Source organism: Protopterus annectens, chromosome 1.part1, assembly GCF_019279795.1.
Source record: "Protopterus annectens isolate FY-2018-M chromosome 1.part1, PAN1.0, whole genome shotgun sequence".
Taxonomy (NCBI): Eukaryota; Metazoa; Chordata; order Ceratodontiformes; family Protopteridae; genus Protopterus; species Protopterus annectens.
In genome coordinates, this window is record NC_056726.1 from 270456763 (window position 1) to 270484320 (window position 27558).

The 27558-nt window shown below is 40.2% G+C and overlaps 1 protein-coding gene across 3 annotated transcripts in view; it reads left to right on the top strand.

The window, feature by feature from the left end:
• LOC122804506 (synaptotagmin-like protein 2) overlaps positions 1 to 27558 on the top strand; it is a 3492381-nt gene that overhangs the window by 2841841 nt on the left and 622982 nt on the right. The gene's annotated exons all lie outside the window — the stretch shown is intronic.

The window sequence follows — 27558 nt, forward strand, 5'->3', positions numbered from 1 at the left end:
CTGAGTAGTTCAAGCTTGTTTTCAACAATACAACCTAAATGTATTATCTCACATAGTACAGTATTTGCTGTCTTTCACTATTTTTAAGCTTAAACATATTTTCTGCCCAAAAGAAAGATTTCTTGCCTAAAAAAGCATTACTGTTATTATTCATATCGCTTTAAAGGGCTCTCAAAGCTCAAATGATATTTCATTGTAAGGAGAACTTTGAACTTCAGCAAGGCAACTTAGTCAAATATCATATTAATATTTCATCTAAAACATTGCTTCTTAGTATTGCTGTGCACCCTTTATGTTTTTCTGCAGTATCAGAAAAGGTGATGTGAAAGGTATGGAATTGTCTGATGGCAGAAACAGAACTTATATTTTCTGTAATTCATGCAATCCATTCAGTCAGTTGTGCTGTATCTTATCACATCAAAAATTATTGTACCTGAAATATCAATAAACCCTACAATAATTAAAATATAAATATATTTATGTATATGTGTGTATACTGTATGTGTGTGTATAAATATATATATATATATATATATATATATATATATATATAAACAGCTCTTGTACTCACTTATCTAGAGGAAAATAGTTTTTTTATTCAGGCTTGTCCAAGGGTCAGCTCCCAGTGTTCTCTCCTGTCTATCTGATGAATCTAGGCATCTTGAGGCAATGTAGAAATTGCCTCATGTACACAGACAACCCTCTCCTCCTCCTCCTACCACCCAACACTTCAACCTGTGAGAGGTGTACTTATCTAGCCAAACTGGAGGTAAAGCTCTCTCCAACCAAGACTGAACTTGACAGTCAAGAGGAGAAGGTAAACATTTGCACCACACCACACTCATCACATAGTCTCACTAAATCTACACCACCAAAATCCACACATAGTAACGCAAAAACATTCACAGGGGCTCTCAATAATAATCTGTCTAAGCAACAGAGACCTCCAAAGCAAAAACGCAAGCAACCTCCATCCCCCAATACAACCCAAATGACACACAGCCCACAGACTCAGTGTGCCACTCAACCATAGCCAATAAGGCAAAACAACGTACCCAACACACTAGTCATAAGTGACTCTATAGTCAGGCACACTGATGTCCCAATCATCAGGCTAAACAAGGAGAAGGTTACTGTCAGCTGCCTGTCGGGTGCCAGGATCCGCCACATAACCCATGCACTCAGGTCACTCCACAACAAGTACAAATATGACTCTGTCATTGTCCATGTTGGTGTGAATGACCTGAGATGTACTTCCCTGGACTACATGAAAAGAGCCATGGAAGAGCTCTCTGATCTTGTAGCCCAGGCAGGTATGATCCTAGCCCTAAGTAGCATTCTGCCATCGCCCAGAATGATAGCAGTACAAGGACAAAGTGATTGACTTCAACAATTGGCTAAGCTTCTGGTGTCATTCTAAGAGGATCCAGTATCTGTCTGCTTGGGATGACATGGTCGACAGACCACGATGCTTTGCCACAGATGACCTGCAGCTGTCACCCCTGGGATTCCGGATACTGGCTAAGGCTCTTGCCGTCCCTATAGTGCCTTTTTTTAGGCAAGGCTCAAATGACAAATTCACCACCATAACAGGAACAGGGAAGCAAAAACCGAGAGTAATGCTACTCAATGCTAGAAGTCTAAATCTCAAAATGAACTCACTCGAGGCACTCCTTAAAATGGATAACATCGATATCTGTGCAGTGACTGAGACCTGGTTCTAGGCTCCAGGGAGCACCCCTGCATTACCAGGCTATAACTCATACCACACTTTTCGGCCATGTAACCTGGACCAAAACACCAAAGGTGGAGGTGTGTCCATATTCATTAAGGATATCAACACCTCCAGGCTAGTTGCTCAGCATAATGCATCCTAGATTATCCATGTGCAACTAACTCTGGGCAAAGCTGCAATCCAAATTGTAGCTTGTTACAGATCCCCCACCATGCCCCAGGATTCCCACTCCACTTTTCTTGATGTACTGGAAAATATTAGGGTTCATCCAAACACCCTAATAATGGGTGTCTTCAACTACCTCACCATTAACTGGGAAAACTACTTGTGTACCAACTCCTTAGCTCAACGTTTTCTGGAATTCATAAACTCCAACGCCCTGGATCAACATATCCACACCCCCACCAGGGGCAACAATATACTAGACCTAGTTATTACCAACATGAGTGACCGCTGTTCTACACCTGAAGTCAACTCCTCGTTGGTCTGATCTGACCATAAGCTAATCAGCCTTGATATCCACATCCACCCCCACCCCCCATTAAGGAAACCACAGTAAAAAATTTTTCCAAAGCCAACTTCATGCTTCTTAACAGAAGTGGTGAACTTCATGACACTCATGAAGATGGACAATACAGTTACAACTGCTGAATCCTACACAAATGCACTCTATAAGCACTTAAACGAGTGCATGGATCGTGCTATCCCAAACAGAACCAAGACGCTATCCTCCAAAAAAGGAAGCCAATCTGGTGGTCCCTTGCCATAAACAAACTGTACAACAGAAGGAAGAAATTGTTGCAAAAGAGAGTAAAATCCCATGAGTGGAGGAGCTCCCTTGTCAGCCTCAGTAAGAAGCTGAGATCCCTTATAAGATCCTTCAAAGCTAGCTACGAAAACAAAATTTCCGCTAATTCTAAGGACAACCACAAAGCATTCTATAGCTATGTGAAGAATCTCGATGGCAACACCCAGATCTGCTCTGAGTTTCATCACAACTGCACGAAAATTACAGAACCAACTGATACTGCCAACATCCTAGCAGATAGGTTCAGTGCTAACTTTACCCCCCACCCCATAAAGGGCCCATATCTATACAGGAAGAATGCAGAGTCCCTGTAATCATAACTACGCAGATAAAAAGTTGCACTCTCTAAAGCCAAAAACACAGCATCCATGGGACCGGACAACATCCCAGGCTGCGTTTACATGAACTTCAGAATGAACTTGCCCCCCACTTAAGCACCATGTTCAATAATAGCCTCACATCAGGCTTTGTGCCCACTTAATGGTGCACAGCAACAGTTATCCCACTCCACAAAGGGGGAGCCACCACTGATCCTGGGAAATATCGACCTATTAGCCTGACGAGCCTGGTCTGCAAGGCCATGGAACATATCATCATGGAAGTCATAAACAAAGACATTGGTAACCTCCAAACTCTGGATCCCAACCAGTTCAGGTTTGTGAAAGGCAGATCATGCCTCCTGAACCTGATCGACTTCTTTGAGGCAGTCACCAAAGCCATAGATGAGGGTAAGGTGGTTCACACAGCCTATCTTGACCTTGCCAAGGCTTTCGACACCATCCCCCATTCTGGAATTATAGCTAAACTCACTAAACTAGGTATAAATCCCTACATCACAAGATGGGTTGCCAACTGGCTCACTGACAGAACCCACACTGTAAAAGTTGCAGACTCCAAATCTGACCTCAAACCAGTGACAAGTGGAGTACCACAGGGTTCAGTCCTGGGACCTCTTCTGTTTGGTATCTACTTCTCTGAAGTACAGGCTAACACAGAAGGCCTCTGGCTAATGCACTACACAGATGACTGCAAACTAGGAGCCATAGTCAAGTCCCCAAATGATGTGGACATCCTACAGAAGGGCCTCGCTGAGACAGATGCCTGGTGTCAGAGTCGTGGCCTCAAGCTCAATGCCAAAAGGTGCAGTGTCATCCCCTTTGGTAAAAACTCTGTACCCATGAACTACTACATAGGCAGCAATCTACTTAACACCAAATGTGTGATAAGAGACCTTGGGACAAGGTGGACAGTAGTCTCTCCTTTGATAGTCACATCGCCACAGTAGTCAGGAAGTCCTTCTACGTGGCACACCTCATCATAAAAGGGTTCTCATCCAGGAAAAAAGAGGTCATTGTTCCCCTCTACTTGACACTTATTAGACCCATTATAGAGTACAACGACCCTTTTGGAATGTGCCTCACAAGACATCTGCAGCAGCTGGAAAGGCCACAGAAGTACCTCACAAAGAGGATTACTGGCCTCAAACAAATGCCCTACACTGACAGTCTCAAAAAAACTCCAGCTTTACTCCATAGCATATCGCCTAATCCGAGGTGATCTCTGCCCAACATATATAAAGCTATGTCAAACCCAGAGCTGTTGGACATGCTACACCTAAAGAAATCCCAATCCCTTCGAGCTACAAGCTCTAGGGACCTAAACCACAATAAACAGGATATGCTGGAGGGATAGATTCCTGTTCCCAGACACTTCCCATACTCTGCAACAGGCTACCCATCTATGTCAAGCAAAGTTCTTCATTAGCACTCTTCGAAGAAAAATCTTGATGAGTGGATGGGAAATAGGAATACACCCTGGGTATCACTTCTGTGTCTCTGCTCGACAGTGGCACAGGAAAATAACTTTCTTGGGTGGCGTAAGCCAGAGAACCTTGTTGGCTAGGCTTACGTAGGCCCTCGGGCCGATAGCCTAGTACCTACCTATGAACCTATATATATATATATATATATATATATATATATATATATATATATATATATATATATATATATATATATATTAATATATACACACACACACACATATAGATAAATATATATATATACATTCGTACATTAATACATATTCAAATCCATATAGCATCATAGTGCTTATAATTCTAGAGATGAACCTATACAACACTGCTGGCATGTTATACATTAAGATATGCCTTCTGCATGACAGATTTCTCATAACACTATACACAGAAGAATAGCTGTGAAGTTTAAATTACCCTCAGTGAAGATGACACACTATTTGACACTGGATGTTTGATGTACGAGGAGCCACAACTAGAAATATGTGATCCTTTGCTGATTTTAGTTGCTGTACATTGCTATTATAGATTTATCCTTGAAATAGTCTAAACAGTACTTGACAATGGACAAGTGAGGTCAGCACAATTACAGTGTTCAATCAAAATGGAGATAATAGTAGGGAGGTGGTGGTAATGCCAAAGGAAAAGGCACTGATTACATACTGTGTGTAGTACTTTCAATAGTTCTTAGCGTTGTGTTACATGAAGGGCATGGAAAAACTTCAGCAAAGTGATACACAAGAGATGATGAGGTGCGCCTGTTTTAAGGCGAGAAAGAACATCTGCAGTTTCCTGGATAAAAAAGGGAGTCTGAAAGAATTAGTCTTAACATAATGAGTTAGGATGCACACACCTGAGAATTCAGCTTTCCTAAGCCATGCTGACTTATTTTTCATTTGTATGTCCCCAGTGAAATCTCATTTTTAAACTAAAAATAATTTCTAGAATTTCAAATAAATGTAGCTCATTGTTACTGGCTCCATTGACTTCTGTGCTTACTCTGCACATCATAGCTGCTGGCAGTATGTCTGTCAGTGGCTCAGACTGTGATAGTGACTCAAGATATCCTCATCTAAGCTTGACTTAAGCTCCCATGCTGACAGAAACATGTAGAAATGAAATCATTCTACTGTTTGGTGTGGTTATAAACGGACAGTCCTGCAGGAGTTACTGTATGGTGCTGCTAAGACTAGTACTCCCTCTGTACCATCCTCAACCCCTTCAGACACTTCAATTTCAGGCCTTGCTTTTTATATTTTTGAACTGTCTGATTTCAAAATTATTTATTTATATTTGCATTTGGTTGCCTAGGAGTTCTGACTGGGTCATGCAAGACACCTTTTCAGTGGGTGCCTAGGGAGAAAAACTCAAACATATTTAGTGAAAAACAAAACAAACACAGATTATAACATTTTAAAGAGTTTATTATTACTGAAATACAGACCAACTATCAACACTGGATGATTTGTGAATTTATAGGCTGAAACAGTTATAGTCATGTTTATTATAAGCTGAGACAGTCATGTTTACGTTTTATTCCACAGTGTAATTTTTAACTGAGAGGAATAATGATTTCTCACAGTTTAAAAAGGCATTTATTTATTAAATTGTTAAATCAAACAGATGGTGTAATTACTCGGAATGTAATATTTCCAAGGATTTGCAAGCCTCTAATGGAACATTGCAGCTGCAGTGATGAACTTGTAGATTAGCCTGCGCTCATCATATAAATGTATTTCTCTGTTAACTGAGTGAGTAAACTGGTACATCGTGAACACTATACTGTACTCATGTTCTCTTACTTAGACTGCAGAATAAAAGGTTGAATTGTAGGTCATTCTTGAAAATATATTTATGGTTTCTGAACAAACCTTGGCAAATTCTACATTACAAGACAGTTCAGTGAGAGAATTTCATTAGATGTTGGGTCTTATTTGCCTCACTGGCACTTAACTGCCTATAAATGAAATGTTTTATTGCACTAATTCACTTTTCTTATCATCTTAGCTGCAGTTTGCTGCTCACCAGTTATAGGTGCCCTTGACTTTCTGTGATTTTGTTCTGTGCTGTGACTCAGGGCACAAGACCTCCTATTTTATGAACTCCCGAGACAGCAGAAAAATGCACCTGGAGCTATATATTAGGTAGGCTGAGAGCAGTACAAAAATGTGAATCTTTTCTCTGACAAAAATAAAATATAGAGCTTAATGGAATTGTAAATAAGATAAAATAGGAGTCTGACAGAGATGTCAGTCATTTCTAAGTCATACTTAGAATATAAGAAATCATATTCATAACCATAGCTATACAATGTATGTATTCTGTGAGCATATATTAGCAATGTCAGCCGTATGCCGTGATGTAGTTTTTGTCTAGAAACAAACAACCTACTTAAAAAAGCCCTGTCCTCGTATTTTGTAGTAACTTTAGTGAACCTGATGGCTGGGCTCCCCCTCCCTTCTGAAAAAAAATAAATCCGAACATGCTTCTCTGAGCTGAGCTTTTGAGTGTTATGCACATACATAAAGTTTTGTGGTAGATAGAAATATTAGTATCTACTATTAGAAATGTGTATTAACCTTGGTCTATATGTGTAAAATTGAATCTCTAACCATGTGTTACTTCTCTGGTGTAATGTAATTTTTTTACAATTCTGTTGTAAGTGTGAAATTCTTGTAAAATACTGTGCAATCATAATGTGTTTCTGGAGCTTCTCTTCCCCGGGGCCTTCGTTGAAAATGGTTTCCTGTCCCAGTCGGACTTTCCCAGTCAACAAATATCAATAAATAAATAAAATTTTCTTCAGCAACAGTGTTGCAGATGAGACATATCTGAATTGAACAATGCTGCCTACCACTCAATAACACCGGCCATGGAGTTTTCACTTGGCATTACCTCTTGTTCTTTTTGTAATATTGTTACCACATCAGGCTGTCAAAACAAAGACTTACTGCTTATTTATATACACTGTTTGAATATGTTAAGGCTGCTGTCAAAGAAGCTAAGGATTTCAAGGTCTGGTTGCCAGAGGAAGACACTGGCTTACACTGTAGTTTAGAAAGGTATTGTTCTAAGAGAACAGAGATATGGATCCTCTCAGGGAAAGCACGTTGAACAGTGACTTTGCTGGGCTGCATTCTGAAATCAGACTTCAGCAGTATGACATGTTGTTGTTGTTGTTGTTGTGTCTTTCGGCTTTTCCCGGTTAGGGGTCGCCACAGCGGAACTCCGGTCCGCTAATGATTGGCAGTAGATTTTTACATGCCGAGTTGCCGGCCCTGACGCACAACCTTCAATGAAGGTACGCCCATTCACACATGTCTCCACACACAAGACGCTCTAACTGAGAATCGAACAAGACAACGTCTTACTGTGAGGCGACAATGCTACCGCAGCACCACCACCGCAGTACTTTAGCAGTATGACATAAACAGTGAATAAAAGTGAGACAATTCATTTTTCAGGAAGCTTGCGTACACAAAGCTAGAATACTCTCTGCCTAATCATGTACACTGACATGGTAGTAAGGAAGGGGAATACTGAACTCAGAGAGCGCAATGTGGCAGGAAATCTCAAGTTGTAGGTTCAAAACCAGAGTAACCAGAAGAAGATTAGATGAGGAATGAAGACATCTGTGACTGACTCCTCTCAGAACTTTAGGAACATTAAACGTCTTGTGAGTACTGTGGCACCAAAACACACAACCCAGCATTTACAGACATCATACTGTCTAAATAGGGTAGAGACCAGGTTAGGAAATGTAACACCACAAGAAATGATTGACGGATTGCAAAGAATGATCTGTGTGTTAAATATGACTGTACTTTTAAGCAGCATGATTACATTCTTTCTACTTCCTTTTCAATGTCTCCATCTGTAAATAGATGATATGGACATTCAGGTTTGCCACATTCCTTAAATATGTATCCTAAACTATTTTTTATCTGAAATTAAAGGCATTGTTACAAGAAAAAATATAATTTTCAAATATAATTACTGAATTTCTGATAAATATTTATTTAAACCAAAAGCTATGGTGTGTTACTGATGACACCTACTTCATTTTCCCTTGTGAAAATATTTGGCTTGAGTCATCAACTTGAGCATGTTTATTCACATATGTGACTGCATTTTTCCACAGTAACATTCCCTACCCACGGACTAGGAAAGAAAGTCCTGTAATGAGAACTTGGCAAGACATCAGTACAAATTTTACTTTGTTAGTTATGACACATTTTTTCAAGTATATTGCCAAACTTTGAGAGTATTGTGGCATATGATGAGTTAAGTGGTGTGATGCATCTTACACTGGTCATTTTGTATTTATTTCAGCTGTGTTTTGAATAAAATGTTTCAGTAAATGAAGAATGGAAGGCAGGAGTCGGCAAATCCACTCGATTGTTTTATTAGCGCTTTCGTCTGTCCATATTAAACAAACTTCTTCAGATAAAAGTTAAAAGGATATTACATCCATTAAATAAAACATCATATGACATCACTTCCTTATTCCATTAAAAAGAAATTCTTCAAAGTGTTTAAATTAATAGTTCAAATCTTTGTTTTAAATGTTCAAATAAAAAAAATCTATAAATGTACATATAAATAATTGTGAAAGTGCCACTTTGCTTGTTCAGTCTGCTAAACGACGTTGTTTTGAAAAATGTGTCATCTTTCTAAAGCCTTTAAATTTAGCAAATATTTCAGGTTGCAGTTCTCATTGAGACCTAGATGGCAAAAGGCATTCAGCCATAGTTGCCAAATGAGTTCATTTTCTTCATGGATTAAAGACCATGGACGCCCCCGGGGGTCAGGAGGGAGTTGTTCTAAGACTGTGAAAGAAAAGCTGTGGTAAATATCGTCAGAGATATGCCTGGCTACTGCATTGGTAAGATTGTGTTTCCCAATGTTGTAAATATGTTCGGAAATCTGCTGTTTCAAGTGTCTCTGTCCTACCCACGTAAAAACAGCCACATTTCTCACACAGAGCCAGATAAATCACCCCCTTTGTTTCACATTTATACCTGCCTGAAATAGGGAAATAATTCCCCTTGATGTTTACTCTACCAGTTTTGATGTATTTGCAGTAGTTACATCTTCCACACTTGTACATACCAGGACTGGTGACCATTTTTTTAAAAGGTCTTTCCAACAGTGCCTTTAAGTTGCAACTCCTTTTATATGTGATCCTTGGTCTGTCACTTAACCTAGAATGATTTAAAGGGTCAGCCGATATCAAATCCCAATTTTTGATCAAAGTTCCTTTTAAAATGGTTGCATTAGATGAAAAATGGGTGATAAGGGTGGTGTTGAGTTCTGCAGGTGGGCTAGTGTCAGAAACCACGTATGTAGTTACAGGAGGGTGTCCATTTGGTGGACCTCCAATCCACTCATTGCCATTCAAAATGGCTTTAAATACCCCATTTCTCCTTTTTCAGTAACCTCCTGTATTACATTCTCCACCAGAGGTCCTGGATTGGACCTTTTCAGAAACATTTCTTTGAGTGTACTACACACTTGAAAAATAGGTGTCCAAAGAGGACATCCTTGCTGCTCTGATGACTTGTCCCTTTATTACTGCTTTTTTTTTTGTTGAGGATGGGAACTTTCATAGTGTAAAAAGCTGTTGGAATAAGTCAGTTTCCTGTACACACTTGCTAAATACCTTTTATTGTGAATGTCCTTGGTTATGAGAACATCCAAAAATGGAATGTTGTCTTTACTGAATGAAAATGTAAACTTTAAAAATTCCGTTAGGGAAGAAATGTGGACCACAAAATCCCTGGCCGTTCGTGTGTCACCTTGGATCAGTATAAAAATGTCATCCAGGTAACGTGTGTACCATTTAATTTGTTGTTTAAACAGATCACTTTTGAATATAAAATTCTTTTCCCAGTGGGCTAGTACACAATTTGCGAAACTTCCCCTACATGGGGAGCCCATGGCTACCCCCGATTTTTGTTTGTAAAGAATGTTATTAAACAGAAAAAAATTGTTGGACAACACTATGTCCAAGAGTGTTTCAATCACATAGGTCTCATCATTACATGCACCTTTACTTGCTAAAAAATCTCTCACCCATTCTAGACCTAAGTTTTGGGGAATCACTGTGTAAAGGTCTTTAATGTCAATGGTAAGAAAATTTAAAGACTCATCAAATGTGAAAGAATTCAGGTGTTCTAAGAACTGCCAGGAATCCTGACAAATTTGGGGTTCAGTTCCCAGGAACCCTTTCAATTTACTGTCCACATACTTGGCACATGCGAAGGTTACAGAACCACGGCCACTGACAATCGGGTGTAAGGGTGGATCTTGGATGTTTTTATGTATTTTTGGAAGTGCAAAAAAATAGGTGTTTTAGGGTCGGGCATACATAAATAATTGTAGGTTTCCAATTAAATGATCCTTTCAATAAACAAATCATTGGGGAAAGATCTGATGCTTTGGTAAGCTCCATTTACTTTGTTTAAGGAAACTTTAATGTAAGTGTCTGCTTCCAACATTAGACCCACTCAGTATTTGTAATTTTCTTCATCCATAAATACCAGACCATCTCCTTTGTCGGGTTTCATGACCTTGATGTTGTGTACCCTTAGACTGTCCAACAAAGTTTTTCCTTTTCCTTAAAGTTGGAAAATCCCTCCCTGGGACGGCTCAAAGTATACTGTATGTCAATTTCGCATACCTTTTCGAAGAGTGCCAAAGTGGGGTGTAGTGGGGGATTAAACACACTGCAAATCCTCATTTCATTGCTACTCAAACCACCACTTCCAAAGAACATTTTTAAATTCAATTTGCGTAAAAATAGTTTGAAGTCAATAAGGGTCTTGGCAAGGTTTGCAGTTTTGCTGGGTACAAAAGTTAAACCCTTAGCCAGAAAGTCCACCAGTTCTTTGGTCACCAAATATGTGGAAAAATTATACATTTTGAAGTCTCCAGTTGAGTTGCTGACAATGGTTACATTGGTGTTAGTAGCCTCTGTGTGTTGATTAAGTTGGTTGGTCATCTCCCTCAGTGATTCTGCCCCCTCTGCCGGCGATTCCGATGTTGACCTCCGCCCCTGGACGTCTGATTGATCCTTCCCTGGTTGGAAAAATCCTGAGTTGTGGTTTGGTTGGTTGTTGTTCTTCCCTGTCCCTGATTCATTCACTTTACCTAAGGGGTGTTGTTGGTGGCCTTTGAATGTCTCTTGGTGTCCCCCCCTCTGTTCTCTGTACTGAAGTATCCACTGTGTGACCATTGTTGGAATTCACAGTGGAGCTGTTTTGAGAATGAGGAGGTGGGGGGTATGCTGTACCACCCTCATAATCTCGTTTGCCCCTGGCTAATTTCTTTATCTTGGTTTCTCTAAATTTATTTAAACTGTTGTCTGTGTTGGTGAAAATATGAAGTCGTATTTAAACCTTGTAAAGTCTGGATCAGCTTTAATGACCTTTTCTAAAATGTCCAATTCATTAGAAAGTTTGTCTATCTGGTCATTGTAGTCTTTAACCAATAGTTCAAGAAACTGACAACCCTGCTCGTCAAATAAGTGCAGCAGTTCGCAGTAGAAAGAAGAATTGTTGACTAACCCTGTCTGGTATCTCCACTGCCTCAGTCCCTTTGGTATACATTTCCTCTGTAGGCACTCATGGAGGTATACTACCTCCAACTCTAATTTTTTGCACTTAAATAGTTTTAAATCAAAACATTTTAAGTTGTCAGTAATTGAAATGTTTTCATTTTCATTACCCGACTCATTGTTCAATGACGTTGTCCGGTTTCCTGTGTTGCTGCTGGAAACCAAAACCATCAATTTCCTTAGCATTTCGTTCAAGGAAGGAATGTCCAAGTTAGTGTGAAGGTTAGCATTTGCTTCAATCCTTTCCGTACTGTGTATGTTGTGGCCCCTCGTAGGAGAGGAATTTGAAAGATCGTGTCCTGTTCCAGAAGAACCCAACTGATGGTTTGAGGTGGGAGAACCCGAGGTATTCATTGCGGAATGTTGAAGTGATGAGAAATAATGTTCGTTGGTGTTACTGCCCGAACATGAAGACTGACTGTTGTCAATGCATTCAGATAACTCATCGACCCTGTTAGTTAAACACAAAATCAATTGTGTCAAAAGTCCCAATGTTCATCTCATCCCTCGCCTGGGGAGAGATGGAAGAGAATAAAGACTGTGAAGGTGGAAACGCCTCTTCTGCCATCTCCGTGAAAACAAACTGTTTAGAATTAGAGAAAAACACAAACTAGACTCAAAAAATGAAGAATGGAAGGCAGGAGTCGGCAAATCCACTCGATTGTTTTATTAGCGCTTTCATCTGTCCAAATTAAACAAACTTCTTCAGATAAAGGATATTACATCCATTAAATAAAAAGTCATATGACATCACTTCCTGATTCCTTTAAAAAAAATACTTCAAAATGTTTAAATTAATAGTTTAAATCTTTGTTTTAAATGTCAAATAAAAAATATATATAAATGTACATATAAATAATTGTGAAAGTGCCACTTTGCTTGTCCAGACTGCTAAAAGACGTTGTTTTGAAAAATGTGTCATCTTTCTAAAGCCTTTAAATTTAGCAAACATTTCAGGTTGCAGTTCTCATTGAGACCTGGATGGCAAAAGGCATTCATCCATAGTTGCCAAATGAGTTCCTTTTCTTCAAGTATTAAAGACCATGGACCCCACCCCCCCTCCAAGGGTCAGAAGGGAGTTGTTCTAAGACTGTGAAAGAAAAGCTGTGGTGAATATTGTCAGAGATATGCCTGGCTAGGGCTTTGGTAAGATTGTGTTTCCCAATGTTGTAAACATTGTTCGTAAATTCGCTGTTTCAAGTGTCTCTCAGTCTTACCCACGTAAAAACAGCCACATTTCTCACACAGAGCCAGATAAATCACCCCCTTTGTTTCACAATTGTACCTGTCCTAGTATGTACAAGTGCAGAAGATGTAACTTTTGCAAATACATCAAAACTGGTAGCAGAGTAAACATCAAGGGGAATTATTTCCCTATTTCAGGCAGGTACAATTGTGAAACCAAGGGGGTGATTTATCTGGCTCTTTGTGAGAAATGTGGCTGTTTTTATGTGGGTAATACTGAGAGACACTTCAAACAGCAAATTTATGAACATATTTACACCATTGGGAAACACAATCTTCCCAATGCACTAGCCAGGCATATCTCTGACAATATTCACCACAGCTTTTTTTCACAGTCTTAGAACAACTCCCTCCTGACCCCCCCGGGGGGGGGGGGTCCATGGTCTTTAATATTTGAAGAAAAGGAACTGATTTGGCAACTATGGCTGAATGCCTTTTGCCATCCAGGTCTCAATGAGAACTGCAACCTGAAATGTTTGCTAAATTTAAAGGCTTTAGAAAGATGACACATTTTTCAAAACAACGTCTTTTAGCAGTCTGGACAAGAAAAGTGACACTTTCACAATTATTTATATGCACATTTACATATATTTTTATTTGAACATTTAAAACAAAGATTTGAACTATTAATTTAAACACTTTGAAGGTATTTTTTTAAAGGAATCAGGAAGTGATGTGATATGACTTTTTTTATTTAACGGATGTAATATCCTTTTAACTTTTATCTGAAGAAGTTTGTTTAATTTGGACAGACGAAAGCGCTATTAAAACAATTGAGTGGAATTGCCGACTCCTGCCTTCCATTCTTCATTTTTTGAGTCTAGTTTGTGTTTTTCTCTAATTCTAAAATGTTTCAACAACCAGCCACAGCCTAAATAAACTTAGAACTTCCATCAGTGACATCAAGTTAGGGTTTATCCATGACTTTAATGAACACAATTCTGTGTCTGTGTGGAACGCGTTCATTAAAGTGCATGAACGCATTTCACATTTTCACTGAGATGATGCCACTAAGGTTAAAGATCATCCTTAATGTTCAGTGGCATCACAGTGGGGAAAGTAAATTTAACAAGTGTGACACCCCTCCTCTGGGCCAGAGATCAAGGAGCATCAGCCTCACCACTCACACCACTGGGGAGCATTCACTGAGAAAAAAATAGAGACACCCAGAGTATTTTCAGATGCAGCTCTCTGCACCAAGCACATTTTCCCTTAAGGGCACACAGGGAATGCACACTCCAGTCCTCAGGGTTAGACTTTCGTTCCAGTCCCCAAGAGTTAAGTCCTTAGCCAGGTGTTCCAAGCCAAGTCCTCCACCGCCCTCTCTGTGTAATCAGTGTTCTCAGTGTCCCTGTTCAAAGTAGCTCACACACACACACACACACACACACACACACACACACACACACTCCATTTGAGATTTGATTTTCACACACACACACACTCGCACACCCCTACCTACCTACCTGGGAAAGGTTGGCACAGCTTACCTGCTTTGGCACCTCCAGAACACACAAAGCCATCTACTCTAAGGCTCTTACCCAGGGGTACACAATTGCTCTCAGTAAAATTAATACTTATATAAATGGTAATGTTTGGCCAAACAGCAAAACCTTCAGGAACGTGGAGCCACAGTGCCACTAAATAAATCCAATTACTCTCAAAGGTTAAATATTTTCTAAAAGACTAGCCACAGTGAAAGGTATAGATATATTTAATTATAGCTAATAAAATAGAAAACATGAAAATGCTGAACATTTAGTTACAAAAACACCAGAGTTTCAATTCACAGGAAATATAAAAAAACACAGATGGAAAGACTCAGACACAGAAAAACAATCTTTAACTAATCTCACTATACTTTCTAACTGAGTGAAGAATTGATGTTCCCTAGTTACTTACTAAAGCAAGGCAAGATCAAGTTAAATGAGTGTCTCTTGTCAGGTCTAATAACAAAGTGCCTGTATCACATCTCCCACTAGTATTCAAATACAATATCAGTGCTGGCTACAGAATGACATCACATCTAGCCACCTGACTCTGTGGTTCCCACACTACCCCTTCACTAGCAACTGAGCCAGATTGTCACAATGCACACACAAAACTTTAGATAAGGTATATTGCAGCATCTGGAAACTGTAAAACAATTCCAGTACTTCCACCATTCCTGCAGAGACTAACGAGCCATTCTCTGGCACCCAAGGGTAGCAATTCCTTCACCAATAAGGACAAAAGAGTAGGATCCCAGCCCTAGTTTTTTACGGACATTACATCTCTGGCTGTATTCAGACCTGTGAGATAAAATATTTATAGCCTAAACCAAGTCATTTAATTTCAGGCTATTTTTCTTAAGGTTAGCCAGGCTGAGCTTAACCCCTTCCCTTCTAGTATCCTCTGTTAAATTATATACATTTAATCAAAATAAACTACTGGAAATTAGCACAAGTCACAAAGTAGGAGCCGGACACAATATTAGCACTTTAGTTTGTTTTTAATACAACACTCGAACTTCATCAGAATCAACCATGTCTACAAACACCACCCTTTTATGTTACTCTGATTCACATTTTGACCAATAGAAATCAGTTTAACTTAATTAAACCATTCAATAACGATCATTTATGTGAAACAATTTTTAAAGAAACAGTGCTGATACTTGTACTATATATATATATATATATATATATGTAAAATCCCACTATTATTAAAAAAGCATATAAACAATAAACTAGAAGTTGTTAAATATTACCTGATGCAAAAAATGTATTAAAATGTATTAAAAATATTATATTAGTGTTAAACACTACAATTTTTGCATCTGCAAAAAAACATTTAATATTTATAGTCTCGTTTAGTCCTGGACTTTGATCTGCAGCCGGAGCTATTTGCCATTTACTCTCTGCATTCAAGCAAACTTTTGTAATCACCCAAGAAAACACCAAAATTGACCGTATCTAATACAAAAAATGTAAACGTTTTAAGGTCATTACAAATTAGAGCATGTCTTGCCAGAGCATTTGCTTTATCCTTGTTCTTAACTGCTAACATGTGCTCATAAATTCTTCTACCTAGGGTCCTAATGGTCTTACCTATGTAAAAACGTGTGCACGAACTACACAAGGCAATGTAAACAACACATTTAGAATCTCAGGAAAAACTACCTTTGGCCCATAATGTTTTTTTAGAATGTTTTAAATTCACAGAACTTGAATTGGCTATGAATCTACATTGTCTGCAGTTACCACATGCAAAGGTGCCTAATGATAAAAAAAAAAAAACTATCTGATGACTGATCTCTAGCATTGTTTTCCAGAATGCTTTTAATGTTTACTACTTTTTTGTCAGTAAATTTGGGTCTGTCTCCCAAAATTCTAACTAGATCCGAATGACCCAAACGAACTTTCCAATTATCTGAAATAATACTCCTAATGAAATTCATACCATTAGATATAGGTAAGGGAAAGGCCAAATAATAATCCTCAGTAGAGATGCCTAAAATAACATCCAAATGTGTAACAGCTGTCAAAATCGGTCCTGCCTTGTTTTCCCTTAACTGAATTACTTCAAAGACTATCTTTTTAACCAAAATAGATCATAACCCCTCAGAATGAAAAAAAATTAACAAACCTTTCTACTTCAAAAGAAAAAGTGTTATCACTAGTCAAACAACTTATCCATATTAACTGGCCTTTAACCATCCCCCTCTTCATGTGCCAGGGGTGTAGGCTGTCTCTATGGAGGTCCTGGTTAGCAAAAGTAGCTTTTCTAAAAATTTGACTCACAAGCCTAGAACTATCTTTATAAAATTCCAGGTGTATGTCTAAAAAATCAATGCTGCTACCAAAACCTCCGTGAGTCAAGTTAAGAAAATCAGTGGTGGTGTTTAGATCTTTAACAAACCCTGAAAAAGATCCAGAATCACCCAACCAAAGAAAAAAACAGGTCATCTATGTAACGCTTGTAAAACAAAATGTTTTTTGACAAAGGGTTGGTAATGAGAAATCTTGTCTCACACATTGCCATAACTAAATTAGCAAAAGATGGCGCTACCCTTGACCCCATGGCCACTCCAGAAATCTGCTGAAACAAAGATTTACCATATCTGAAAAAAATTGTTATTTAACAGTATTTCCATCAAAGTGCATATTGTGTTGTTCTTATCATTGCTAAAAGTTGTAAATTCTAACAAATAGTCTCTGAATAAATCCATTCCAACTTCTTGGTTAATGCTTCTATACAAGGGTGTAACATCCAAAGAAGCAAACATAAAAGGTGCACCTATGTTGTTAAGCTTACACAATAACTGTAACAAGTGCCAAGAGTCTCTCAAATAAAACTTGGGCTTTTGAACCACTGGGTTCAAAATGTTGTCCAGCCAAATAGAAATTGGTTCAGTTTTGGAAAAAGCTGCTAAAACTATCGGCCTAAATGAAGGGTTCACCCTGTTCTTATGTACCTTTGGAATACCAAACAACAAAGCCAATCTGGGGTATTCAACTTGTAAATATCTGTACACTGAATGGCAAATGTTGTTTTGACAGAATAAATCAAATCAATTATTTTTAAAACTGTGTGTGTTCGCTAGTGACTTGTTTGTAATTCTTATCGTCACCCAAAAGCTCAAAAATTGCTTTTCCATACTCACTTGTTTGCATAATGACCAGGGATAATGTCAATTTTAGTGTTTTCTTGGGTGATTACAAAAGTTTGCTTGAATGCAGAGAGGGTAAATGACAAATAACTCTGGCTGCAAATCAAAGTCCAGGACTAAATGAGACTATAAATATTAAATGTTTTTTTGCAGATGCAAAAATTGTAGTGTTCAACACTAATATAATATTTTTAATACATTTTAATACATTTTTTGCATCAGGTGATAAGTAGCATCTAGTTTATTGTTTATATGCTTTTTTAATAATAATGTGATTTTACATACATATTCATTTATATAGTACAAGTAGCACTGTTTCTTTAAAAATTGTTTCACATAAATGATCGTTATTGAATGGTTTAAGTTAAACTGATTTCTACTGGTCAAAATGTGAATTAGAGTAATATAAAAGGGTGGTGTTTGTAGAAATGGCTGATTTTGATGAAGTGTTTTATTAAAAGCGAATGAAAGCTTGACGTGAAGTGGGAGGAGTGGCAATCTCTGGGAGACGCATCTGTTTGCCCAGCATGTTCTGTTAATGTCACAGGCTAGGTATTCATATTCACCAAGGATATTAACAACACCAGGCTAGTTGCCCAACACAATGTGTCTGAATTTCTCCAGGTGCAACTAACACTAGATAAGACTGCAGTCCAAATTGTAGCTTGCTACAGATCCCCCACCGTGCCCCAATATTCTCACTGTACCTTTCTAAATATACTGGAAAATGTTAAGATACAACCAAACACTCTAATACTGGGTGATTTCAACTACCCTGCCATTAACTGGGAAAACTGCTCGGGTACGAACACCTTTGCCCAACGGTTCTTGGAATTCATAAATTCCCACGCCCTGGATCAACTAATCCTTAGTCCCACCAGGGGCACCAGTATCCTAGATCTGGGCATTACCAGCATGGGAAATCGATGCTCCACACCTGTGGTCACCACCTCGTTGATCAGGTCTGACCATAAGCTAATCACCCTTGACATCCATATCACACCCCCTCCCCCCAGTAAGGAAACCTTCCGTAACAAAACTTCTCCAAAGCCAACTTCATGCTACTCAAGTCAGAAGTGACAAACTTCATGACACCCATGCAGATGGGAACTGAAAGTTCGACTGCTGAATCCTACACTAAGGCACTGTACAAGTACATCCACTTGTGCATGAATCATGCCATCCCCACTAGAACCAAGATGCTCTCCGCCAAAAGAGGAAGCCAATCTGGTGGTCCCTTGCCATAAACAAACTTTACAACAAAAGGAAGAAACTGTTGCAGAAAAGGGGAAAATCCCAGGATGCAAAAAACTCCCTTACCATCCTCAGTAAGAAGCTGAGATCCCTCATAAAATCCTCCCAAGCTAGTTACAAAAATAAAATTGCCAAAGATTCCGAAGACAACCATAAGGCATTCTATAGCTATGTCAAGAATCTAAATGGCAATGCTCAGATCTGCTCTGAGCTACAACAGAATGGCATTAAATATACTGATCCCAAGGATATTGCCAATATCCTGGCAGATCGATTCATAGGTTCATAGGTTCATACTAGGCTATCTGCCCAAGGGCATTTACAAGCCTAGCCCATAGTTTTGTGGCTTACACCACCCCTTTAGTATGGGGAACTATACCCATTATTTTGCTGTGCCTCTGTCGAGCAGTGACACTGAGGTAATCCCTGGGGTATATCTGCGATCTCCCATCCATTGGTCAAGATTTCTCTTGAACAAGGCCAGCGAGGTGCTCTGCCTCACATATACTGGCATTTTGTTCCACAGCATAGGGAGTCTTTGGGTGATGAATCTATCCCTCCAGCACGTCCTATTAATAGCCGTGTCGAGGTTTAAGTCTCCCGCCCTTGTGGCTCTGACGGATCTAGATTTTTTGAGGTGAAGCATATTCATCAAATCTGGGTTTGACATGGCCTTGTATGTTAGGCAAAGGTCACCTCTGAGCAAGCGGTAAGCGACTGAATAGAGCTGGAGTTCTATCAGTCGGGCAGCATAGAACAGATGTTTGAGACCCTTTATCCTTTTGGTAAGGAACTTTTGTGGCCTCTCCAGCTGCTGCAAGTGTCGGGTCAGATACATTCCGAATGGGGCATTGTACTCAATCATTGGTCTGATGAGTGATGAGTATAGGGAGACTATGACCTCCCTTGATCTAGATGAGAATCCTTTCATGATAAGGTGGGCAATGTAGAAGGTCTTCCTAACTACTTTAGCTACATGGGTGTCGAATGACAGACTACTATCAACCTGGGTCCCCAGGTCCCTGATAACTTCTTCTGTGCTCAGTGGATTGCCACCTATTTGGTAGCTAGGGGTAACCTTGTTTTTCCCGAAGGGTATGACTATGCATTTTTTGGCATTTAACTTTAGGCCATGGCTCTGGCACCAGTTATCCATTTCTGTGAGACCCTTCTGAAGGATATCTGTGTCAGATGTGTTTCCTACTATGGCGCCCAGTTTGCAGTCATCTGCAAACTTTGTCAGCCATAACCCTCCTGTGTTAGCTTGTACTTCGGAAAAGTAGATGCCAAACAAGAGTGGGCCCAGGACTGAGCCCTGTGGTACACCACTTGTGACGGGCTTTGAGTCTGACATGGCGCCAGCAACTCTGACCCTGTGGGTTCTGTCACTCAGCCAGTTTGCAACCCATCTTGTGATGTATGGGTAAACATTTAAGCTGATGAGTTTTTCAATGATACCCGAGTCGGGTATTGTATCGAAGGCCTTCGCCAGATCGAGGTAGGCTGTATGGACTGCCTTTCCCTCATCAATGGCTTTGGTGACTGTTTCGAAAAAGTCAACCAAGTTTAGAAGGCATGATCTGCCTTTGACAAAGCCAAACTGGGATGGATCCAAAGTCTGCAAGTTCCCTATGTCTTTATTTATGAGGTCCATTATGATCCTCTCCATGGCTTTGCAGATAAGGCTTGTCAAGCTAATGGGCCGGTAATTTCCAGGGTCGGTGGAGGCACCGCCTTTGTGAAGTGGGACCACAGTTGCAGTGTGCCACTCCCTGGGTACATATCCAGAGGTAAGACTATGATTAAACAGCTGTCCTAGCTGTGGGTTTAATTCCTCATTGAGTTCGTGGAGCACACAGCCGGGGACACCATCAGGTCCCATGGATGCTGTGTTTTTTGCTTTGGAGAGAGCAGTTCTCACTTGGGCGTTGGAGATGTTTGGGGCCCTGCAATCGCTTGGTATAGATATCTCTCCTTTTGGGGGAGAGGGGGAGTTTGCACTGAACCTGTCAGCCAGTATGTTGGCAATGTCTGTAGGATCAGTAATCTTCACATCATTTTGAACTAGTTCTGAACATATCTGGGAGTTTCCTCCCAGGTTTCTAACATAGCTAAAGAAGGCCTTATGATTGTCTTTTGAGTCTTTAGCTATTTTTCTCTCAAAATTTGCTTTGGATGATTTTATGAGAGCTCTTAGTTTTTTACTTATAGTGATCAAGGGTGTCTTACCTTTTAAGGATTTTGCTCTATCTTGTAGTAGCTTCCTCCTTTTGTTGTAGATGGCTGGGGTCCACCAGACTGGACGCTTGCCTTTGGTACAAAGAGTCTTTGTTTTGCTTGGGATTGCCTTATTCATGCAGTCCTGCAGGTGCTGGTAGAAGGCATTTGTAAGTGATTCAGCGGCTTGAGTACTGTTTTCCGCCGGCTCGGGGGCCTTAAAGGAGACCACACTAGTCTTTAGAAGTGTGAAGTCGGCTTTCGAGAAGTTCTTTACTGTGGTCTTTTTTATTTCAGGTGGGGGTGGGATGAGGACCTACAGCGAGATTAGTTTGTGATCTGATCTCACCAGTGAGGGGTATACTTCCGGTGTTGAACATTGTGCTCCCATGTTCGTGATGATGAGATCAAGTATGTTTTCTTCTTGTGGGGATGGTGACTAGTTGTTCCATGGCATTTGAGTTAATGAATTCCAGGAACTTTTGGGCTAGGGTGTTTGGGCTTGAGTAGTGTTCCCAGTCTATATTAGGGTAATTGAAGTCACCTAGTATGATGGTGTTTGGTGATACATTTATCCCCTCTAGTGTTTTCAGGAAGGCCATGTGAGGTTCCTGAGTTTGTGAGGGTGGCCTGTAACATGCTACAATTTGCAGAGCAGTTTTGCCTATGGTTAATTGCACCTGGATGGTCTCCGATGCATCGTGCGTTGCCACCAGTCTTGAGGTGTGGGTGTCCTTGATGAATATGGATACCCCCCCCCTCCTTTCTTGGTATTGTCCGGATTTTGGGGCCAGAACGCATGATATGAGGTAAAACCTGATAGTGCTGGGGTGCTCTCAGGAGCCTTGAACCAGGTTTCTGTCACAGCACAGACATCGATGTTCTCCATACTGAGAAGGGCCTCGAGTGCGTGCATTTTGAGATTTAGACTTCTGGCATTGAGCAGCATTATCCTTAGTTTTTTCCTTTTGTCTGTTCTAGGGTGGTAGGTTTAGAATTTGAGCCTTGCCTAAAAAGGCACTATGGGGTGGCAAGAGCCTTTGCCAATATCCGGAATCCCAGGGGTGACAGGTGCAAGCCGTCCCTTGCGAAGCAGCGTGGCTTGTCCAGCATGTCATCCCAGGCAGACAGACATTGGATCCCCTTTGAATGACACCAGAGTTTAAGCCAATTGTTAAAGCTGATCATCTTATCTCTGTATTGTGGCATCATTCTTGGTGAAGGTAGGATACTGCTCAAGGTCAGGGTCATACCTGCCTGGGCTACATAATCAGAGAGCTCCTCAATGTCTCTTTTCATGTAGTCCAAGGAGGTACGTCTCAGGTCGTTTACACCAGCGTGGACAATGACTGAGTCGTATTTGTACCTGCTGTTGAGAGACCTGAGTGCTTGCATTATGTGGCGGATTCTAGCACCCGACAGGCAGCTTACTGTGACTTTCTCCTTACTTAGTCTGGTTAGCGAGACATCAGTGTGTCTGACTATGGAGTCACCAATGACTAGTGTGTCTGGCATTGTGTTTGGCCTTAAGGGCTGTGACTGTTTGACACTCTGACGGTGAGGTCTATGTGTTTCAGGTGTTGTGTTCTGAGGTGGTGGTTGTTTGGGTGTCTGCTTTGGTGGCCTCTGCTGTTTTGGTAGATTTTTGATCAGAGCCTCCGAGTATGTCTTTGTGTGTTTATGTGTATGATTTGAGGTTGTGATGGTACTATGTGAGACTGGGTCTATAGTGTGTGTGGTAACCTTCTCCTCCTGACTGGTCTTGCCTGTCCTATGTTGAGAGAGCTCAGCCTCCAGTTTGGCCGTATAGTTGCATCTCTCGCATGTATTTGTGTTTTGTGGGAGGAGGAGAGGGTTGTCTGTGTACATGAGGCAATTGTAACATTGCCTCAATATTCCCAGGTTCACCAGCTGAGCAGGAGAGGACACTAGCAACTGATCCCTCGACATGCTAGAAGGACTAGACAAAAAAACTTTAAAAGAGATTCCGGGGGACGTGGGTGACCGTGAAATGGGGGTTTGCCTTTTTGGGGTGCTATCTATAAGAGTGCCGTATCAAGGTAATAAGTACTGTAGGAACAAGTGCTAGGTTTAACAGATAGAGAATAGTCTACTTGGAGTCAAGTAGAGATGATCTTTTTAGTTATAGGATACGCTGATTAGATCAGTAGTATGGTTCGAGGAAGGTAGTTTTAAGGGAAAATTTGAAGAGTGGACTTTAGGTAGCCCGAATAGTTTAAACCTGCTTAGCCGGAGCTGCCCTAGTATGCAACAGTGGCAACTCCGTGCTAAATCGGGCTAAAAGGTGCTTCATAGCAGGGGGCTGGAAAAGACAGGAAATGACCCAAAATGGCCAATAAACTACAAGTTACTGCCTTAAACCACTCCTCTGAGGACAAACAGGCAGCTCAGTACTCCCTACTCCCACTAGTGAGTAAAGAAACTACCCCTTGACCAAACAAGGAAAATGGAAAAACACAGGAACCAAGACAAAGCCCAGGGATCAGCAAATCTGATCACTGGAACAAACTAGTAGGAAAGTATGGAAAACAAGAGTATTTTTTTTTTTTTCAAGTTTTTTTTTCAGATAAGCAGAAAATACAATAAATGCTGTGTTTTTCGACTAAATGCTATCAAAAGCTAGTACACTTGAGTGTATTAACCTGTTGTTTAACTTTTAAGCAAAACTTAAACAAGCAAGTGCAACAAACAATTCAAGCTATTAAAAACAGTAAAAACAGGTAATAGCAGAATAAAACAGGCAGAAATAGCAATCGAAAGGCTTAAAAAGTCGAAAATGCAGAAAAAAATACTTAGAATCTGGAAAGTTTGTCTTTTCTGGTCTCTGCTGCTCTAGGAACTCTGCTGGACACCACGAGGAGCTGTGCTGAGTTCTCTCAGTGCAAACTTCACCCCCCTATCACCCCCTAAAGGGCCCATCTCAATACCGAAAGATTGCCAAATTCCAGTAATAACGGCCACACAGGTAAAAAACGCACTCTCCAAAGCTAAGAATACAGCATCCATGGGACCAGATGACATCCCAGGCTGTGTACTACTTGAACTACAAAATGAACTGGCACCTCACCTAAGTGTCATATTTAATCAAAGCCTCACCTCAGGCTTCGTGCCCACTGACTGGCACACCTTGGATCCCAGCAACTACTGCCCCATCAGTCTGACAAGCCTGATCTGCAAGGCCATGGAATGTATTATCATGGAACTTATAAACAAAGACATTGGCAACCTTCAAACACTGGACCATATGCAGTGTGGGTTCGCAAAGGGCCAATCTTATCTCCTGAATCTGATTGATTTCTTCAAATCAGTCTCCAGAGCCGTGGACAAGGGTAAGGTGGTCCACACAGCCTATCTGGACCTCGCCAAGGCCTTCGACACCATCCTCCACTCTGGAATCATAGATAAACTTACTAAGCTGGGCATTAATCCCTATGTCACTGGATGGGTTGCCAATTGGCTTACTGACAGAACCCACACTGTAAAAGTAGCCGACTCCAAATCCAGCTCCAAACAAGTGGAGTAGCTCAGCGTTCAGCCCTGGGACCGCTCTTGTTTGGCATTTACTTCTCTGAAGTACAGGCCAACACTAAGGGACTCTGGCTAACAAAGTTTGCAGATGACTGCAAACTGGGAGCCATTACTGAATCCCCAAATGATGTGGATATTCTACAAAAGGACCTTACAGAAACTGATGCTTGGTGCCAGAGCCAAGCTGTGTTTATAGTAGGGGTGGGCACTGCAAGAGCCACCAAGTTTAAGAACACAACAATAGGGCAGGAGGCTGGAAAAAAAACTTCAGACAGGGGTCAAGCAAATATATAAGTGCAGACCCAGATAAGTAATAATTCATTCATTCACTGCAAACAGTTAAATCAAGTGCAAAAAATATACTTATCAGTTTAGGAAGCAATTGCAGTCAGGCACAATGCAGCTTATAGCAAGATAATCTTATATCATGTCTACTTACAATTGTTCATTTTACTCTACATGTTATCCTGACTTATACCTCTCTGCATGCTTGCTGTTACATTTTCACTGTTGCATTGACATCGATTAAAGTTTGTTTCTTTAGATATATTTCCACCATGCTGAGCATGACAGTGGTCTAAGTTGATCAGTACACTACCTCGGTTAACAAACTTTAAATAAGCAAGTGTATATATATATATATATATATATATAAAACTATTACCAATCCTCACTTAATCCCTACTGTAATCCTAAAAAGTTCTGGAACTCTATCAATAAACTTCTCTCACCTGGTACTCCTACCCCACCCACACCTTATTCTGACAAGACTCCTCTGGAAATAGCAACCCTCCTTAATAAGTCCTTCATTGAAACCATTGAAAACTTAACTGTAACTAACTTCTCCACCTGCACCTCTTTCAATCCATCTACATCTTCATCCACCTTTGATTCACCTCTCTCACCCTCACTCTCATTCTCACTATCATCTGTTCCCACCTCTTATATCAAGTTGCTGTTAACTAAACTAAAACCTGATTCACCCTCAGCTGATTACCTTCCTCCATTATTCCTTAAACATGCAGCTACATCTCTAGCTTACCCCATATCTATCCTGATTAAAAGATCCATAAAAGAAGGCAAAGTCCCTGAAATTTGGAAGAAATTATTTGTAGTACCTCTTCATAAAGGAGGAAACTCCACTGAGCCAACCAATTTCAGACCACTTGCCATGCTGTCTCCTCTCTCTCCAAAATACTGGAAAAGTGTATCCATAAGCAAGTACTTAATCATCTGCTACAAGAAAACCTACTCACACCAACTCAACATGGCTTCTGTCCCACACATAGCACAGCTACCGCTTTTGTATCCTTTACTAATAACATTGCCCAAGTCAGGGATAATATTAAAATAGCATCAGCCCTCTTTCTGGACCCGTCGAAAGCATTCGACACCGTATCTCATACCATACTTCACCATAAACTCCCCAACCTAGGCTTCTCAAACTCCACCCCCTCCTGGTTCTGTGATTACCTCACTAATAGAAACCAGGCTGTCAGATGGGACTCTTCCTACACCCCCTTTCTAGCAGTTAGGACAGGGGTCCCACAAGGATCAATATTGGGCCCTCTCCTCTTCAATGTATTTACCAGTGACCTTTTCTCATCCTGCCCCCAATCCAATCTTATTCAGTATGCTGATGACTTGACCATCATCAGCTCTGCTGACAACATAGTAAACCTTCAATCCCTTACACAAAACTCACTCCACTCTGTTGAAAACTGGCTACAATCCAACCAACTCCTGCTAAATGCGAGCAAAACTGAACTACTACTTTTCCTACCTAAAAATCTAGAACATGCAAAACAGAACTTTTCCATAACATCCCTTAATGGAACTAAAATTTCTATTGACATCCAAACAAAACTCCTCGGAGCAATAATTGATGATGAACTTAAATTCAAGCCATCACATTCATAGCTCAATATTTTATTTATTTTTATTTATTTTACATTTGTTGACCGGGCTAGTCTGGCTGGATAACAAGTCCATTTTCAGCAGAGGCCCGAGGAGAAAAGCTCCACTATCTACTAATACATTACATACAACTAGATCACTAAGAAATACAGCTTATAAGGAATATAACACTGCAAGAGAGATATTCAACAGTAATAAAACAATTTTCCTGAGGAAAGAAATGTACTGTTTGTTAATTCCAATAAATAAAATAAAACAAAAACTAGGTCTGCTTTACCGTCACAAAAACTTTCTTCCCTGTGCATCCAGGCCATCCCTTGCCCAATCCCTGCTTCTACCATCCCTACTCTGTGCTTCACCTATTCTTAACCATCTGCAGAGTAACCTAATATCCAAACTAGAAACCACATATAACAAAGTAGCCAGATTTGCTGCAAATCAACCTTACAAATCCCATCACTGCCTCTCATTAAAGGCTTTGCACTGGCCTGAATTTTCCAACTTACTGCCTCAATCCCAACTATTTATAGCCCACAATATAATAAACAATCCTAAATCCTGCCCATCCCTTGCAAATTCTCTAACACTTTATACTCCTCAACGCCCACTAAGAAGTACTAATCAATACTTTCTTGAAGTTCATAAGCCAAACAAAACCTTTGGGAAAATACTCTGTAACTCAGTTGCAAAAAATTGGAACACATTCCTTTAGCCCTTAGACTACTTAAAGACAAAAATGCCTTAAAGA